This window comes from Oncorhynchus mykiss, chromosome 17, assembly GCF_013265735.2.
Source record: "Oncorhynchus mykiss isolate Arlee chromosome 17, USDA_OmykA_1.1, whole genome shotgun sequence".
Taxonomy (NCBI): Eukaryota; Metazoa; Chordata; class Actinopteri; order Salmoniformes; family Salmonidae; genus Oncorhynchus; species Oncorhynchus mykiss.
Genome location: NC_048581.1, coordinates 36,392,840 through 36,406,205, shown reverse-complemented (window position 1 = coordinate 36,406,205; position 13,366 = coordinate 36,392,840).

Below are 13,366 nucleotides of genomic sequence, written 5' to 3'. Positions count from 1 at the left end.
AAATGTCTTGATAAACTTGTGAATTCATTTTTCCGTCGATGATAGCAAGCTGTCCAGGCCCTGAGGCAGCAAAGCAGCCCAAACCATGATGCTCCCTCCACCATACTTTACAGTTGGGATGAGGTTGATGTTAGTGTGCTGTGCCTTTTTTCCCTCCACACATAGGGTTGTGTGTTCCTTCCAAACAACTCAACTGTAGTTTCATCTGTCCACAGAATATTTTGCCAGTAGCGTTGTGGAACATCCAGGTGCACATTTGCAAACTTCAGACGTGCAGGAATGTTTTTTTGGACAGCAGTGGCTTCTTCCGTGGTGCCCTCCCATGAACAGCATTCTTGTTTAGTGTTTTGCATATCGTAGACTTGTCAACAGATGTTAGCATGTTCCCAGAGATTTCTGTAAGTCTTTAGCTGACACTAGGATTCTTCTTAACCTCATTGAGCATTCTGCGCTGTGCTCTTGCAGTCATCTTTGCAGAACGGCCACTCCCAGGGAGAGTAGCAACAGTGCTGAACTTTCTCCATTTATAGACAATTTGTCTTACCGTGGACTGATGAACATCAAGGCTTTTAGAGATACTTTTGTAACCCTTTCCCGCTTTATGCAAGTCAACAATTCTTAATCTTAGTTCTTCTGAGATCTCTTTTTCAGGCAATGCTTCTTGTGAATAGCAAACTCACATTTTTTGAGTTTTTTGTTTATAGGGCAAGGCAGCTCTAACCAACATCTCTAATCTTGTCTCTTTGATTGGTTAGCTGACTCCTGACTCCAATTAGCTTTTGGAGAAGTCATTAGCCTAAGGGTTCACATACTTTTTCCAACCTACACTGTGACTGTTTAAATGTTGTATTCAATATAGACAGGAAAAATACAATCATTTGTGTGTTATTAGTTTAACCTTTCTGGCGCAGGCATTCCGCTAGCGACCCACCTCGACAACATCGGTGAAAAATCGGAGCGCCAAATAAAAAAAAAATATACAGAAATAGTCATAACATTCATAAAAAATACAAGTGTTACACATCGGTTTAAAGATTAACTTCTTGTTAATCCAGCCGCTTTGTCAGATTTCAAAAAGGCTTTACGGCGAAAGATAATCGCATGGTATGCTGAGGACAGCGCCCTGCTTACAAAAGCATACAAACATTTTAAAACCAAGTAAAGGAATTATAAAAGTCAGAAATAGCAATAAAATTAATCACTTACCTTTTAAGACCTTCATATGGTTCCAGTCACAAGAGTCCCAGCTACACAATAAATGTTTTTTTTTTTTGATAAAGTCCCTCTTTTTATATAACAAACTCAGTTTTGTTGGCGCGTTTTGTTCAGTGATCCACTGGCTCCAAGGCAGTCAAAACATGCAGACGAATACATCCTAATAATACCGGTAAAGATCATAGAAACATGTCAAACGATGTTTATAATTCATCCTCAGGTTGTCAATTGTCTAAATTATCGATAATATTTCACCAATAGCGTATTCAATAGAAAGGAAAAATGACGAAGGGCACGCAATCGGTCACGCGCGCAAACCAGCTCTGTATTCTTCCACAGTCCACTGACAAAAAGGTCTCATTCTTCAGAAAACAAGCCTGAAACAATGTCTAAAGACTGACATCTAGTGGAAGCCATAGGAACTGCAATCTGGGTCCTAACCCATTAGATACTGTATAGGAATTCAATTGAAAATACCCACATAAAAAGAATCCCACTCCATGAATGGATTTTACTCAGGTTTTCGCCTGCCATAGCAGTTCTGTTATACTCACAGATAAACTTTAGAGTTTTCTATCCAAATCTACCAATTATATGCATATCCTAGCTTCTGGGCCTGAGTAACTGGGCACGCTTCTCATCCAGACATCGAAATACTGCCATCAAGCCATAAGAAATGATTAACAACCGTTCCACAGATGCATGCTCATTAATTGTTTATGGTTCATTGAACAAGCATGGGAAACAGTGTTTAAACCCTTATTAATGAAGATCTGTGAAGTTAATTCTTAAAAATCCAAATATGTCCTGAAACAGTGACATTTCTTTTTTTCATAAATTGTTCATAAATGTTTTCTAATCTGTGAAAATTGACACATTTTTACACATCAACTCCTTTCTCTTTCTCCCTAGCAGTTATCCATTCCAGACTGTTTGTTGGAGTTGTCAATGACTGGCAAGGACCTTCTCTGCCCTTGCAATTCTGATCTAGGCCTATTTCCTCACTGAATAATCACAACATATCACTTCAGTCTACACACTGTAGCAATTAACAGTGATTTACCCCAACAAGCAACACTCAAGATAACTTCACTAATATGGTGTAACGGGTGTCGTTGTCTGAAGAGGAGATATCGGACCAAAGCGTGGTAGGTGTTCATGACTTTTTATTTAAACTGAACACTATAACAAAATAACAAAGAGAATAAACAAAACCGAAAAACAGTCCTGTCAGGTGCAGAAGACACTAAACAGAAAATAACTACCCACAAAACATAGGTAGCTTTTTCCCACCCAAGTATGGTTCCCAAATCAGAGACAACGATAGTCAGCTGTCCCTGATTGAGAACCATACCAGGCCAAAACAAAGAAATACAAAACATAGAAAAAGCAACATAGAATGCCCACCCAAATCACACCCTGACCAAACCAAAATAGAGACATAAAATGCTCTCTAAGGTCAGTGCGTGACATATGGTGCCTTCAGAGAGTGTTCATACCCCTTGGCCTATTCCACATTTTGTTGTGTTACAGCCTGAATTCAAAATTAATAAAACAAAAAAAATTCTCCCACCTATCTACACGCAAAAACCGATAATGACAAAGTGAAAATGTGTTTTTAGAAAATGTTGCTAATTTATTGAAAATTAAATACAGAAATATCCCATTTAAATACGTATTTACACCCCTGAGTCAATACATGTTAGAATCTGCTTTGGCAGTCCCTAGAGCTTTGCACACCAAGATTGTTCAATATTCGCACATTATTCTTAAAAGAAAACTTCTAACTCTGTAAAATTGGTTGTTGCTCATTGCTAGACAGCCATTTTCAAGTCTTGCCATAGATTTTCAAGACGATTTAACTCAAAACTGTAACTACGCCACTCAGGAACATTCAATGTTGTCTTGGTAAGCAGTGTATATTTGGCTTTGGGTTATTGTCCTGCTTTTTTATTTAAAAAAACTCTAGTCATACCCATAACATGATGCAGCCACCACCAAGCTCGAAAATAGGAAGAGTGGTACTCAGGGATGTGTTGTGTTGGATTTGCCTCAAACATAACGCTTTGTATTCAGGACATAAAGCTAATTTATTTGCCATATTTTTTGCAGATTTACTTTGGTGCCTTATTGCAAACAGGATGCATGTTTTTAGAATAATTTTACACGACCCTAAGCACAGAGCTAAGACAATGCAGGAGTGAGTGGCTTCGGCACAAGTCTGTGAATGTCCACAAGTGGCCCAGCCAGAGCCCGGACTTGAACATCTCTGGAGAGACCTGAAAATAGCTGTGCAGCGACACTCCCCATTCAACCTGACAGAGCTTGAGAGGATCTGCAGAAAAGAATGGGAGAAACTCCCCAAATACAGGTGTTCCAAGCTTGTAGCGTCATACCCAAGAAGACTCAAGGCTGTATTCGCTGCCAAAGGTGCTTCAACAAAGTACTGAGTAAAGGGTCTGAATACTTATGTAAATGTCATATTTCAGTTTTAATTTAAAGTCAATTGCAAAAATAAAATAAAAACTGGTTTTGCTTATTATAAGGTACAACAATACCATTATAAGGTATTGTGTGTAGTTTGATGAGAAAAAAAAACTATTGAATCAATTTTAGAATAAGGCTGTAAAGTAACTAAATGTGAAAAAGTCAAGGGGTCTGAATACTTTCCGGATGCACTGTATAGAGCGTTTTGGATTGTTATGGTATAGAAATGTATTGCATCCACTGGAAAACACTTTCAATATTGCCCATTATAACCTAATATTGCTTACATTTTATTCTAAGTGAATTATGGGACATGTCAAAACTATTTCTTTAATTTCAGCATAGCAAATTGATTCTTATTAACATGACAAAATACAATCCTAACAATGTCTCAATCCCGGATACAAGGGGGATAATAGGAAGAGGGCCCAGACTGCGTACCAATGGTTGGATGATCGTCTTTCTGTCCACGTAGTAACAACTCCAAACCTGGCATAGAGAGGAGCATTGAAGGGACTGTGCCAGAGACGGTATCTAACCCAAGAGGTGTGTATCCTTTGTGTTTAGCCTGAAGGTTTAAGTTCAGGACACAGAGACCTCAACATAAACACACTCACGGTGGGATGAAAACCTCAGTGCTTGGCCTCCACTTTAAGAAAAACATTTTTTTAGAGGTGTGCACAGCACATTTTGAGTCCAACTGTCCTGAATGTATTCTATTCTCAGGATGTTTGAAAAATCCCAAAGGAAATCTCTCAGTTTGTGGTTTACCTCGTACTACTCTGGCATGCAGAAGCAGGGGAACATTGTCTTTGTGTGAATGTGGCACTGTGCTCATGCTAGCCATTGCCATGCAACGGTAATAATAACTTTGAGGTGGTAAATGTGTACAGTACTGCTATTGAGACGAGATGACATTCAAAAACCACATAAAAATCTCTGACAATTTGTTATGAACTAACTACCTTCCATAACTTTGGTACTTGGAGACTTGTTTGTCCATGTAACTCTGAATATCTCTCCATTTCAAATATTACTCAGCAAAAAACCACGGTGGCCTTCCGTGGCCTCCAACTGCTCATAAATGCAAGTAAAACTAAATGCATGCTCTTCAAACCGATTTTTGCCCGCACCTGCCCGCCCATCTAGTATCACTACTCGGGACGATTCTGACTTAGAATATGTGGACAACTACAAATAACTAGGTGTCTGGTTAGACTGTAAACTCTCCTTCCAGACTCATATTAAGCATCTCCAATCCAAAATTAAATCTAAAATCTAGTTTCCTATTTCGCAACAAAGCATCCTTCACTCATGCTGCCAAACGTAACCCGTAAAACTGATCCTCGACTTCGGCGATGTCATTTACAAAATAGCCTCCAACACTCTACTCAGCAAATTGGATGCAGTCTATCACAGTGCCATCCGTTCTGTCACCAAAGCCCCATATACCACCCACCACTGCGACCTGTATGCTCTCGTTGGCTGGCCCTCGCTTCATAATTGCCATCAAACCCACTGGCTCCAGGTCATCTATAAGTCTTTGCTAGGTAAAGCCCCGGCTTACTGGTCACCATAGCAGCATCCACCTGTAGCACACACTCCAGCAGGTATATTTCACTGGTCACCCTCAAAGCCAACTCCTCATTTGGCCGCCTTTCCTTCCAGTTCTCTGCTGCCAATGACTGGTACGAATTGCAAAAATCTATCACTCCAGTGTTTTAATTGCTAAATTATAATTATTTTGCCACTATGGCCTATTTATTTCCTTACCTCCCTAATCTTACTTTATTTGCACACACTGTATATAGATTTTTCTATTGTGGTATTGACTGTATGTTTGTTTATTCCATGTGTAACTCTGTGTTTGTGTCGCACTGCTTTGTTTTATCTTGGCCAGGTCGCAGTTGTAAATGAGATAGGCCTACCTGGTGAAATAAAGGTGAAATAAAAAAAAAGAAGAATAAAAAAAATTACATTCACATCTTCAGCGCCCAGGGAACAGTGTGTAAACTGCCTTGCTCAGGGGTTGAACAACAGATGACCTTGTCCGCTCAGGGATTCAATCCAGCAACCTGGTTAATGGCCCAACGCTCTAACCACTAGGCTACCTGCATGGAGAAGGACTAAAGGTTCAAGGTGGACAAAATGTCATGCCGATCATTGGTACTGTCACGACTTCCGCCGAAGTTGGTCCCTCTCCTTGTTCGGGAGGCGTTCAGCGGTCGACGTCACCGGCTTTCTAGTCACCACCGATCCATGTTTCATTTTCGCTTTGTTTTGTCTTCATTATACACACCTGGTTTCCATTCCATAATCAATGTTCCTTATTTAACCCTCTGGCTTCCCTTTCTGTTTTGTGAGTGATTGTCATTGTCATGTGGGTTTGTTCTTTGTGCTTGCCGTGCGGTAGCAGAGAAAACAGTCTATGACTAGGTTGGCTGGAGTCTTCGACCATTTTTAGGGCCTTCCTCTGACACCGCCTGGTGTAGAGGTCCTGGATGGCAGGAAGCTTGGCCCCGGTCATGTCCTGGGCCATACGCACTACCCTCTGTAGGGCCTTGTGGTTGGAGGCCGAGCAATTGCCATACCAGGCAGTGATGCAACCCGATGGAGTAGCTGTAAAACGTTCTGAGGATTTGAGGACCCATGCCAAATCTTTTCAGTCTCCCGAGGGGGAATAGGTTTTGTTGTGCCCACTTCATGGACCATGTTAGTTTGTTGATGATGTGAATGCCAAGGAACTTGAAGCTTTCAACCTGCTCCACTACAGCCCCGTCGATGAGAATGGGGTGTGCTCGGTCCTCATTTTCCTGTAGTCCACAATCATCTCCTTTGTCTTGGTCACGTTGAGGGACAGGTTGTTGCACCACACGGTCAGGTCTCTGACCTCCTCCTTATAGGCTGTCTCATCATTGTCAGTGACCAGGCCTACCAATGTTGTGTCATCGGCTTGAATCTGCTTGAAACATGTTGGTAATACAGACTCAGACAGGGAGAGGCTGGACATGTCAGTGAAGACACTTGCCAGTTGTTCAGCGCATGCTCAGAGTACACGTCCTGGTAATCCTTCTGGCTCTGCGGCCTTGAGAATTTTGACCTGTTTAAAGGTCTAACTCACATCGGCTGCTGAGAGCGTGATTACACAGTCATCTGGAGGGGACTTTTTATGAAGTATTCTCATTTGTGTTTATTATGGATCCCCATTACTCTTCCTGGGGTCCAGCAAAATTAAGGCAGTTTATACAATTTGAAAAACCTTACTATACAATCACAGATGTCACAACACATTATGTGCCCTCAGGCCCCTACTCCACCACTACCACATATCTACAGTACTAAATCCATGTATACGTGTGTGTATAGTGCGTATGTTATTGTGTGTGTCTGTGCCTATGTTTGTGTTGCTTCATAGTCCCTGCTCTTCCATAAGTTTTTTTTTATTTTTTTATATATTTTTAAAATCTTATTTTACTGTTTGATTCAGTTACTTGATGTGGAATAGTTCCATGTAATCATGGCTCTGTGCACCTCCCATAGTCTGTTCTGGACTTGGGGACTGTGTAGAGACCTCTTGTGGCATGTCTTGTGGGGTATGCATGGGTGTCCGAGCTGTGTGCCAGTAGTTTAGACAGACAGCTCGACATGTCAGACAGCTCAACAGACATTCAACATGTCAACAACCTCTCATAAATACAGGTAGTGACGAAGTCAATCTCTCCTCCACTTTGAGCCAGGAGAGATTGACATGCATATCATTAATAATAGCTTTCTGTGTACATCCAAGGGCCAGCCGTGCTGCCTTGTTCTGAACCAATTGTAATTTTCCTAACTCCTTTTTTGTGGCACCTGACCACACGACTGAACTGTAGTCAAGGTGCGACAAAACTAGGGCCTTTAAGTCCTGCCTTGTTGATAGTGTTGTTAAGAAGGCAGAGCATCACTTTATTATAGACAGACTTCTCCCCATCTTAGCTACTACTGTATCAGTATGTTTTGACCATGACAGTTTTACAATCCAGGGTTACTCCAAGCATTGCCTGGTAATGATAGGATTTCTATGGATTATTGAACATTTAAATAATCTCCATATTTGGTTCCTAAAACTTTACCTGACCTTCAGGAGGAACAGGGTAACCTTTTTCGCTAAGTATTACCTTAAATGTTTTGTTTCTTTATACAGAACATCTCCATTTCGCTCCCTGGAAAATTCTAGCTGCAGAAATTTTGTCCGGATTTATTTGGTTATCCTGAGTGAACACATATTAGAGCTTTCAGGTCCTTCTGGCAAGACTCCAACAGCTAACCTGGTCGCAGCCAACTCCCCGCCACGCCACCTTTATAGATAATGAGTTTGGCTTGTTTAAACTCCTCTAACTGTGCAGCCAGGCTTTGTGCCTGACGACGCAAGAATGGGACTTCTGTATCCGGGACACGCTTTCCCACCTGAGCTGTAGGTTTATGTGCCTGTGGCTTTTGAGTGGTCAAGCTCCATTCATTTTTACATTTGGGATGGAAATGTTGACCTTTTCCCCCACTGGCTAATGCTTCCCATGAAAGGGAATGAGTTTGAAACTGTTTGACTGCAGCCTATTGATTTCTACATGTACCTTTTGACTTTGTAAAACGGTATGTTTTAAATTGGGGGTTAGTAAAATATACTGCTAAATAACAAATAAGGTGTGTTATAGTATATGAGGGTGCATTGAAAGAGAAACTGCTATTTTGCATCTCTAAAATAGCAATGAAAACAATAAATTAGACCCCTATTGCTATTTAAGCCCTGTTCCAGAATAATGCACACTTGAATCCATGCACAACGTTTACAAGATGAAAAATGCTTTAAATGGTTTATCAAATCAAATATGCTTTCTTGATGCATGGAGAAAATAGTAACCCACCCCCAGAAATCCAGAAATCCAGTTGGGATTATATACAGTGTCTAGAAAAAGCATGTGAACCCTTGGATTGAATTACTGGTTGATCCTCCTTTGGCAGCAATAACCTCAACCAAACGTTTTCTGTAGTTGCGAATCAGACCTGCACAACGGTCAGGAGGAATTATGGACCATTCATCTTTACAAAACTGTTTATTTTCAGCAATATTCTTAGGATGTCTGTCAACCGCTCTTGTGGTCATGCCACAGCATCTCAAGCGGGTTGAGGTCAGGACTGACTGGGCCACTCCAGAAGGTGTATTTTCTTCTGTTGAAGCCATTCTGTTGTTGATTTACTTCTTTGTTTTGGGGCGTTGTCCTGTTGCGTCACCCAACTTCTGTTTAGCTTCAATTGGCAGACAGAGAGCCTGACATTCTCCTGCAAAAAAAAAAAAACCTGGGAATTCATTTTTCTGTCGATGACAGCAAAGCATCCCCAAACCATGATGCTAAGGAGACCAAAACTAAGGAGATGATTGTGGACTACAGGAAAAGGAGGACCGAGCACGCCCCCCATTCTCATCAACGGGGCTGTAGTGGAGCAGGTTGAGAGCTTCAAGTTTCTTGGAGTCAACATCACCAACAAACTACAATGGTCCAAACACACCAAGACAGTCGTGAAGAGGGCAGGACAAAGCCTATTCCCCCTCAGGAAACTAAAAAGATTTGGCATGGGTCCTCAGATCCTCAAAATGTTCCACAGCTACAACATCGAGAGCATGGTTGCATCACTGCCTGGTACGGCAATTGCTCAGCCTCCGACCACAAGGCACTACAGAGGGTAGTGCGTACGGCCCAGTACATCACTGGGGCCAAGCTGCCTGCCATCCAGGACCTCTACACCAGGCGCTGTCAGAAGAAGGCCCTAAAAATGGTCAAAGACGCCAACCACCCCAGTCATAGACTGTTCTCTCTACTACCTCATGGCAAGCGGTACCGGAGTGCCAAGTCTAGGACAAAAGCGCTTCTCAACAGTTTTTACCCCCCCAACAGTTTATAAGACTCCTGAACAGGTAATCAAATGGCTACCCGGACTATTTGCATTGTGTACCCCCCCAACCCAACCCCTCTTTTACGCTGCTGCTACTCTCTGTATATCATATATGCATAGTCACTATACACATTCATATACTACCTCAATTGGCCCGACCAACCAGTGCTCCCGCACATTGGCTAACCGGGCTATCTGCATTGTGTCCCGCCACCCACCAACCCCTCTTTTACGCTACTGCTACTTTCTGTTTATCATATATGTCAGTCACTTTAACCATATCTACATGTACATACTACCTCAATCAGCCTGACTAACCAGTGCCTGTATATAGCCCCGCTACTGTATATAGCCTCGCTACTCTATATAGCCTCGCTACTGTTATTTTAATTGCTTTACTTGTTCACCTAATACCTTTTTTGCACTGTTGGTTAGATCCTGGAAGTAAGCATTTCACTGTAAGGTCTACACCGGTTATATTCGGCACACTTTGATTTGAATTGATTCTCCCTCCACCAAACTTCACAGTTGGGATGAGGTTTTGATGTGGTGTCCGTGGTGTCCTCCCATGAACACCATTCTTGTTTAGTGTTTCAGGTATCATAGGCTCACCGTAGACGTTAGCTTTTTCCAGAGATCTGTACGTTTTTAGCTGAAACTCTAGGATTCCTCTTAACCTCGTTGAGCATTCTGCGCTGTGCTCTTGCAGTCATCTTTGCAGAACAACCAATCCTAGGGAGAGTAGCAACAGTGCCTTCTCCCTTTACAGACAATGTGTCTTACCGTGGACTGATGAACATCAAGGCTTTTAGAGATACTTTTGTAACCCTTTCCCACTTTATGCATGTCAACAATTCTTAATCTTAGGTCTTCTGAGATCTCTTTTGTTCAAGGCATGGTTCAAATCAGGAAATGCTTCTTATGAATAGTAAACTCAAATTTTTAGGCAGCTCTAACCAACATCAACAAGGCAGCTCTAACCAACATCTCTAATCTCGTCTCATTGATTGGACTCCAGGTTAGCTGACTCCTGACTCCAATTAGCTTTTGGAGAAGTGATTAGCCTAGGGGTTCACATACTTTTTCCAACTTACACTGAATGTTTACATGATGTATTCAATATAGACAAGACAAATATAATAATTTGTGTGTTATTAGTTTAAGCACACTGAGTTTATCTATCGTTGTGACTAAGAAGATCAGATCAAATTTCATGACTAATTTATGTCTAAATCCAGGTAATTCCAAAGGGTTCACAAACTTTTTCTTGCCACTGTATAGTTCAGTAAACGCATGGGACCAGCGAACTCACCTCTACTGTTTAGCGTGTTGAGTTACCTCAGAGGAGGAAGGGAAGGACCATCCTACTCTGTGAAATTCCTTAAAAAAAAGGGAGAGGAAAAAGTGATCATTTTTTAGGTAAGACTATACTAAATACATTCACGTCACCAAATAACTGATTAAAACACACTGTTTTGCAATGGTCTACAGTAGCTCAACAGCACCCTCTAGGGTAGCATAGTGGTGTAGCTGGAGGACAGCTATTTTCTGTCCTCTGGATACATTGACTTCAATACAAAACCTTGAAGGCTGATGGTTCTCATCCTCTTCCAAAGACTTACAAAGTAATTGTGACATCTTCCAGACGATGTCCTCCAACCTAGCAGAACTCGCAGTATGAACTGACAAGTTGTCAGAGAATGATTCTAGCACTGAAAGCATAATCCACAACTAGCAAGCTAGCACTACACTAAATAAAGACAATTGTTTAACAGTTAACAAATTAATGTCTTAAAAAATGAAGGCGAAGCAGCAGAGAGAGAGCGAGAGCTAGGTATATTTTGTTTCATTTTTTTTTCTTAGTTTACCTTTCACTTATGTAGCTAATGCAGCTAATTTAGCCTACTCAACAATCCGACTCAGAGAGGAATGCTATTTATGTTAGCTAGCGGGCTAAGGCTATCCAACACAGCAACTCTTCCAAGTCAAGTTAAGCTTTCGGTTTTATTAATTAATGGCCACTGGGGCCCACCGGTGTAACTGCTAAACTACTTGCTGTACACATGGATTGGATTGTGGCTTTACTAACGTGTCAGTTCTAGTTTGTTGACAATAACATTAAAATGGGGACAACGATGTAGGCTGTGTAGCGGTTTGGCTTGGAGGTTTTTGCACCTGGTCACAGACAGCTGTTGTGTTGTGTACTGAAATCCACAAGCGAAGGGAAAAGGTGAGAGGTGGAGAGCGCCTAGATGCAAGAAGGATTTATACAACAAGCAAGTGATGATGCCATATGTGGCTGCTATTAAAATTAACTGTGTGTGCAGGTGATCAGGGCTGTATTCATTCCACTGATTTTGTAGCAAAATGTTTCTTAAACGGAAGCAAAACGGAAGACAATTAATTTGTCCAATAGATACTTTCATTTCCAATTGTTTGGATTAATGATTACACACCAAATCAGCTAGATGCAGGCAAGAGTGTACAAGGCGGGATTGAATGTGCCACTGTCTGTCACCTTGATTACTCCAATTTGTCTCTTGACCTGTGCACCTACATTATACATTGTAGGCTTGGTTGTAGCAACCTCATGATGGGTATATGGCAATTTTGAGTATCATGTACTAGCCTAAACCTATTGATGTTACATTGAACTGGGTGAATGGAATATGAATGGCAGTCATCCAATATGCTGTAATAGAAATAAGGCCATTCTCATTTGTAAAAAAAATACTGTCCTCCATAATCCTAAACGGCACCAACCACTATTAACGCTAAACGTTGATGTTAAGTAAACAGTGGTATTGTAGATATACACTGAGTATACAAAACATTAGGAACACCTCTTTCCATGACCGACTGACCAGGTGAATCCAGGAAAAAGCTATCATCCCTTAGTGATGTCACTTGTTAAATCCACTTCAATACACTTAAAGAAGGGTTTTTAAGTCTTGAGATAATTGAAACATGGCGTGTGTATCTGTGCCATTCAGAGGGTGAATGTGCAAGACAAAAGATTTTAGTGCTTTGAACAGTTTGAGTGGGTTTTTCATGCTCAACAGTTTCCCGTGTGTATCAAGAACGGTCCACCACACAAAGGACATCCAGACAACTGCACACAACTGTAGGAAGCATTGGCGTCAACATGGGCCTCCCTGTGGATCGAGTCCCAATGAATTAAGGCAAAAAGAGGTGCAAATCAAAATTAGAAAGGTGTTCCTATTGTTTTGTGCACCATTGTACACTAGGGATGTGTAGATCACTTTCTTAATTGGTTTAATAAATCAGCTAATGCTTTAGTTTAAGACTCATTTTTACAAAAGATTAATCTATTTGAAAGGCCACAACCATAAAAACATTTTTAGGCTAAAACACAGCGGTACTAGCAGCCCTAAAGGTCATACTGGCCTTCATAGCCCTCTCACCCAGTAGGTCTGTCCATTGGTTCCCCCATCACCCCTTCTAACTGCACATGGCCCTCATGTTACTTCACGTGAGGACATCAAGGTTTATTTTTGTGAGGATACATTTCCTTGCGTTCTCTGCCATAGACATCATTATGCTGGAAATATACAGGAATTAACGGTTAGATTTAAGATCAAATAAACCCAGGTTCTGGTCATTGGCACGGTCAAATAGTGGAGATTGTGTGCCTAGCTCCACAAATGAAACGCATGAGGGAACTCAATCACTAAATTACTCCCACACCTTTCTAATGCAGGTGATTTTTGCACCC